Genomic DNA, 6,771 nt, shown 5'->3' on the forward strand with positions numbered 1-6,771 from the left:
CTAATCTCTATACCACAGACCTCTATTCCTGAGGTTAGCTAATCGCCTCTATACTACAGACCTCTATTCCTGATGCCAGCTAATCTCCTTTATTCCGAAATCTATTCCTGATGCCAGCTAATCTCAAAGCAAAACACCCTAGAAGGCCTCATTTCCATGGTAGTTTTGTTTTTTCCATTTCTACCATGCTTTACCTTGCTGTTTACTGACTTTATCTGGTTTCTTCGCTGCAGACAGCAGGGCATATCCAAGAACAGCATCACAATACAACATTTATTAATCCAGGATATAGTCATGGGTTTAAACAAACAAGCAAGAAGGGGGCTGGCGCCATCTAGTGGAATATGTCTGACAGGACTCCCTTGCATTGCTCTGTCACAGGCACTGCGATATTCAAGCAAAATGTGCTTCTCAATGAATTTATCATTTTAAAAATGTGTAACAATTCAAACTAACAGTAATACATTGAATACAAAAATACAAAAACTGCTGTAAGGTTATTTTAATATTATACAGTGGATCATTTATAACACCCTGCTGCTGCAAGTGGCAACAAGAGCATGCTTTCTGAGCCCGGCAGTAATCTAGTGGCAAGCAGATTTATAGGGGAACTTGCAGAACTACAGATCCAGGGAATTGTAGTTTTAGCCATTGGCACGACACATTGTGCTTCCTGGTACAGAGAACTAAATGTTGCCATGCCTTAATATTGTTATTGTTACATAGCAAGAAACTACATTGTGGTGCACAAGTTTACACACTGCTTATCCAGTCTTACTGTGTTCTCTCCCCTGTCAGGAAAGCCTTATTCTAGGTCAAAAGCCCATGCAGGAGGGACTCCTGTCCTCTGTTCCTCTGTTCCTCTGTTCCTCTGCTCATGGTTCAGAGTGAGGGCTCTGCCTCCTGTCCTCTGCCCCCTCATGGTTCAGGGTAAGGACTCTGCCTCCTGTCCTCTGCCCCCCCTCATGGTTCAGGGTGAGGGCTCTGCCTCCTTGTCTGATGGAAGGCAGCACACTGTACTTGTTCAAGGTGGGGGTGGTTCTGGGAAGGAGGTAGGGTTAAAAGTCTACAGGGGCCGAGGGAGCCCCACTCCTGCCGTGACCTCTGCAGGTTGGGCCCTGCTCCTGGTTGCTGCATCTCCTTATGTTGCCACTCCGCTCCAGATATGAGTCCTGGCAGGCCTCAGGGTCGGTGGTGGTCCACTATAGCTGTGCCCGTCGCTGTCCTGGCTGCTTCTCCTGGTTCTGCATGTTGGCAGGCTGGGAGGTGGGTCCAGTGCTCTGTATCCGGTGTTTTGGCTCTGCAAAAGGGAGGGTCGTCGGCACCCCTTGGCAGATTTGGGCCTGACCAAGGTGTTCCTGCTCGCAGGGCCCTTCTGCCACAAGGTGGCGCTGTGGACGGGGATGCTTCTCGATCGCTGATGCTCCATTGGTACCTGTGAGGGTCTGTGAGAGTCAGAGAGGGAGAGAGAGCGATAAGAGCTGGGGTTGAATAGGGAGGAGAGAGAGATGAGAGCTGGGGTTGAATATGGAGGAGAGAGATGAGAGCTGGGGTTGAACAGGGAGGAGAGAGAGATGAGAGCTGGGGTTGAATAGGGAGGAGAGAGATGAGAGCTGGGGTTGAATATGGAGGAGAGAGATGAGAGCTGGGTTTGAATATTGAGGATAGAGAGAGAGATGAGAGCTGGGGTTGAACAGGGAGGAGAGAGAGATGAGAGCTGGGGTTGAATAGGGAGGAGAGAGATGAGAGCTGGGGTTGAATAGGGAGGAGAGAGAGATGAGAGCTGGGGTTGAATATGGAGGAGAGAGATGAGAGCTGGGTTTGAATAGGGATAGGAGAGAGATGAGAGCTGGGGTTGAATAGGGGGGAGAGAGATGAGAGCTGGGGTTGAATAGGGAGGGAGAGAGATGAGAGCTGGGGTTGAATAGGGGGGAGAGAGATGAGAGCTGGGGTTGAATAGGGAGGAGAGAGATGAGAGCTGGGGTTGAATAGGGAGGGAGAGAGATGAGAGCTGGGGTTGAATAGGGAGGGAGAGAGATGAGAGCTGGGGTTGAATAGGGGGGAGAGAGATGAGAGCTGGGGTTGAATAGGGAGGGAGAGAGATGAGAGCTGGGGTTGAATAGGGAGGGAGAGAGATGAGAGCTGGGGTTGAATAGGGAGGAGAGAGAGATGAGAGCTGGGGTTGAATAGGGAGGAGAGAGAGATGAGAGCTGGGGTTGAATAGGGAGGAGAGAGATGAGAGCTGGGGTTGAATAGGGAGGAGAGAGAGATGAGAGCTGGGGTTGAATAGGGAGGAGAGAGAGATGAGAGCTGGGGTTGAATAGGGAGGAGAGAGAGATGAGAGCTGGGGTTGAATAGGGAGGAGAGAGAGATGAGAGCTGGGGTTGAATAGGGAGGAGAGAGATGAGAGCTGGGGTTGAATAGGGAGGAGAGAGAGATGAGAGCTGGGGTTGAATAGGGAGGAGAGAGAGATGAGAGCTGGGGTTGAATAGGGAGGGAGAGAGATGAGAGCTGGGGTTGAATAGGGAGGAGAGAGAGATGAGAGCTGGGGTTGAATAGGGAGGAGAGAGAGATGAGAGCTGGGGTTGAATAGGGAGGAGAGAGAGATGAGAGCTGGGGTTGAATAGGGAGGAGAGAGAGATGAGAGCTGGGGTTGAATAGGGAGGAGAGAGAGATGAGAGCTGGGGTTGAATAGGGAGGAGAGAGAGATGAGAGCTGGGGTTGAATAGGGAGGGAGAGAGATGAGAGCTGGGGTTGAATAGGGAGGAGAGAGAGATGAGAGCTGGGGTTGAATAGGGAGGAGAGAGAGATGAGAGCTGGGGTTGAATAGGGAGGAGAGAGATGAGAGCTGGGGTTGAATAGGGAGGAGAGAGATGATGAGAGCTGGGGTTGAATAGGGAGGAGAGAGATGAAAGCTGGGGTTGAATAGGGAGGAGAGAGATGAGAGCTGGGGTTGAATAGGGAGGAGAGAGAGATGAGAGCTGGGGTTGAATAGGGAGGGAGAGAGATGAGTGCTGGGGTTGAATAGGGAGGGAGAGAGATGAGAGCTGGGGTTGAATAGGGAGGAGAGAGAGATGAGAGCTGGGGTTGAATATGGAGGAGAGAGATGAGAGCTGGGTTTGAATAGTGAGGATAGAGAGAGAGATGAGAGCTGGGGTTGAACAGGGAGGAGAGAGAGATGAGAGCTGGGGTTGAATAGGGAGGAGAGAGATGAGAGCTGGGGTTGAATAGGGAGGAGATGAAGAGTTGAGAGCTGGGGTTGAATAGGGAGGAGAGAGATGAGAGCTGGGGTTGAATAGGGAGGAGAGAGAGATGAGAGCTGGGGTTGAATAGGGAGGAGAGAGAGATGAGAGCTGGGGTTGAATAGGGAGGAGAGAGAGATGAGAGCTGGGGTTGAATAGGGAGGAGAGAGAGATGAGAGCTGGGGTTGAATAGGGAGGAGAGAGAGATGAGAGCTGGGGTTGAATAGGGAGGAGAGAGAGATGAGAGCTGGGGTTGAATAGGGAGGAGAGAGAGATGAGAGCTGGGGTTGAATAGGGAGGAGAGAGAGATGAGAGCTGGGGTTGAATAGGGGGGAGAGAGATGAGAGCTGGGGTTGAATAGGGAGGGAGAGAGATGAGAGCTGGGGTTGAATAGGGAGGGAGAGAGATGAGAGCTGGGGTTGAATAGGGAGGGAGAGAGATGAGAGCTGGGGTTGAATAGGGAGGAGAGAGATGAGAGCTGGGGTTGAATAGGGAGGGAGAGAGATGAGAGCTGGGGTTGAATAGGGAGGGAGAGAGATGAGAGCTGGGGTTGAATAGGGAGGAGAGAGAGATGAGAGCTGGGGTTGAATAGGGAGGGAGAGAGAGATGAGAGCTGGGGTTGAATAGGGAGGAGAGAGAGATGAGAGCTGGGGTTGAATAGGGAGGAGAGAGAGATGAGAGCTGGGGTTGAATAGGGAGGAGAGAGAGATGAGAGCTGGGGTTGAATAGGGAGGAGAGAGATGAGAGCTGGGGTTGAATAGGGAGGAGAGAGAGATGAGAGCTGGGGTTGAATAGGGAGGAGAGAGAGATGAGAGCTGGGGTTGAATAGGGAGGGAGAGAGATGAGAGCTGGGGTTGAATAGGGAGGGAGAGAGATGAGAGCTGGGGTTGAATAGGGAGGGAGAGAGATGAGAGCTGGGGTTGAATAGGGAGGAGAGAGAGATGAGAGCTGGGGTTGAATAGGGAGGGAGAGAGATGAGTGCTGGGGTTGAATAGGGAGGAGAGAGAGATGAGAGCTGGGGTTGAATAGGGAGGAGAGAGAGATGAGAGCTGGGGTTGAATAGGGAGGAGAGAGAGATGAGAGCTGGGGTTGAATAGGGAGGAGAGAGATGAGAGCTGGGGTTGAATAGGGAGGAGAGAGAGATGAGAGCTGGGGTTGAATAGGGAGGAGAGAGAGATGAGAGCTGGGGTTGAATAGGGAGGAGAGAGAGATGAGAGCTGGGGTTGAATAGGGAGGAGAGAGAGATGAGAGCTGGGGTTGAATAGGGAGGAGAGAGAGATGAGAGCTGGGGTTGAATAGGGAGGAGAGAGAGATGAGAGCTGGGGTTGAATAGGGAGGAGAGAGAGATGAGAGCTGGGGTTGAATAGGGAGGAGAGAGAGATGAGAGCTGGGGTTGAATAGGGAGGAGAGAGAGATGAGAGCTGGGGTTGAATAGGGAGGAGAGAGAGAGAGATGAGAGCTAGGGTTGAATAGGGAGGAGAGAGAGAGATGAGAGCTGGGGTTGAATAGGGAGGAGAGAGAGGAGGGACTGGCTGTCCATTAATCTCCTTGTGTTCACTTTGTCAGCATCTGAGCCAGTTCATTTTCTTTTTTTTTTTTTTTTTTTTAATAAATTTAGTCATCTCCAATTTTTTTACTCCGGTTTTCTCCCCAGTTTAGTGTGCCCAATTATTATCTGTATCCTCGGCCCACCGCTTGCAACCCCCCCGTGGAACGGAGGCTGGAGCACGCATCCTCCAAAACGTGCTCCTGCCAATCCCTCATTTTTCGCACTGTGGATCCACAGCAAGACCACCAGACCTATAGTGCCAGAGGACAACACAGATCTGGAGGCTTTACTGCAAAACCACAGACGCCCTATCGGTCACAGGAGTCGCTGATGCGCGGTGAGCCATGGATTCCCCTGCCGACCTAAGCCCTCCCTACCTGGGCAGCGCTCGGCCAATTGTGCACCACCCCACGGGAGCTCCCAGTCACGGTCGGCTGCGACATAGCCTGGACTCGAACCTGCGTTCCCCAGGCTATAGGGCACATCCGTGTGGAGCACTTTGCTGGATGCGCCACTTGGGAGCCTCCCTCTGGTTCATTTTCTAATTGTGTTTGCATTGTGAATTGGTGGCAGTGCTTTGCTGGTACAGAGTAAATAAACAGATAAGAAGCTCTGCTGTTGTACTTCAATTTAAAATACACATGGAGAATGAGAAGTGCTGCAATGACTGGGCTTGACTGCAGTTCAAACTCTTCTTCATTCCACATTGGTAAAGACACTGCACTACCAGGGCACTGTCTAGATTAAATACTGCACACCAGGCTTGTGGTAGCAGTGGAACTAATCCCTTGCCCTGATTATTGGTCTTGCAGTTTACTGCTGCGCTGCTTCATAATCTTTACCACCAACAGATTAATGACTAAGCTAACCTTAACCGTTTCCCTCAGCTTCTCCATCTTATCAAAGCTTTACTGTACAGGTAATGTTAGTACAGTCACACTCACAGTCACAGTTATTGAAGCCCTTACAAACCAGTCCCTGAGCCTGAGGGCTGGGGGAGAGATCCACAAAAAGAGAAGCATCAGACTGGAGCAGCTTAGAAAAAAGCGGTAATGTTGGAAAGCTAGTGAGCAGCAAAGTTAACTGAAGGACTCTGTGGTGCTGCGAGATGCATCCTGCCAGCAGCACTGCTTTAGTAACAATGTTAACAGGTGTCGACTACACTTCAGAGTAAAGCACATTAAAACCTGCAATCAGAGCTATTGTTTTTTTATACTCCAAGCTTGAACTTGCTTGCTTAACAACCACTTTACACAATCTGGAAATAATCATAAACTCTCAAACTCTCATTCCAAAAGTAAAAATATATAGATACAAAATAAATAAACTTGCTACCTTTTTGAGTTCAGGGCCAGTCCATCAGAAGAGCTGTAGCTCCGTCATGCTGCCAGGCAGTACAGGGCGGTGAGCCTGCACACCTTGCTGAGCTGCAGTCTGGACTGTTTCCTCTCCTCAAGCTGTGGCAGATGGGTTGGCTGCAGTGGGAGTGCTTGTGCTTTGTACCTGATGCCTTGGAGACTCTGTTTATCCACAGCAAGCTGGAAGAAAATAAACAAAATGCATAAATACTTGCATCATGTATAAATAAACAAAGGCAAGGAACATGGCATGGAGCCTGCAGCACTATGCCAGCTCAAGCAATACACTGATAAGAGTGTGGAGAGAGGGAGAGCGGGAGAGAGGGAGGGGGAAGCAGGAGAGGGAGAGCGGGAGGAAGGCACTAGTGGTGGGTTTTTACTGACTCGATTCATTTGATTCAGTTCAGTTTGGTGAGTTGATTCAAAAGATTCATTCATCTGATTCACTGATTCAATAAAACAAAACCACTCCATGTAGACTGAATCACTTGGTTAGAAAGGGTTATTTGAAGGTTAAAAGAACAAATTGTTCACGAACTGCACATCACCTGGAGGAACTGACCACTGTGTTTAATCACAAGCAGCTACATCAGGAAGTAATGACAAATATCTGGTGTTGTCG

At 50.0% G+C, this 6,771-nt stretch overlaps 1 long non-coding RNA gene across 1 annotated transcript; it reads right to left on the minus strand.

The window, feature by feature from the left end:
- Positions 1-487: 487 nt before the first annotated feature.
- LOC121327158 lies at positions 488-6,365 on the minus strand. The gene is made up of 2 exons (XR_005951531.1): positions 6,127-6,365; positions 488-1,445 (listed from the first exon to the last, which is right to left on the minus strand). It is a non-coding gene; the product is annotated as an uncharacterized LOC121327158 (long non-coding RNA).
- Positions 6,366-6,771: the final 406 nt, after the last annotated feature.

This window comes from Polyodon spathula, chromosome 14, assembly GCF_017654505.1.
Source record: "Polyodon spathula isolate WHYD16114869_AA chromosome 14, ASM1765450v1, whole genome shotgun sequence".
Lineage (NCBI taxonomy): Eukaryota > Metazoa > Chordata > Actinopteri > Acipenseriformes > Polyodontidae > Polyodon > Polyodon spathula.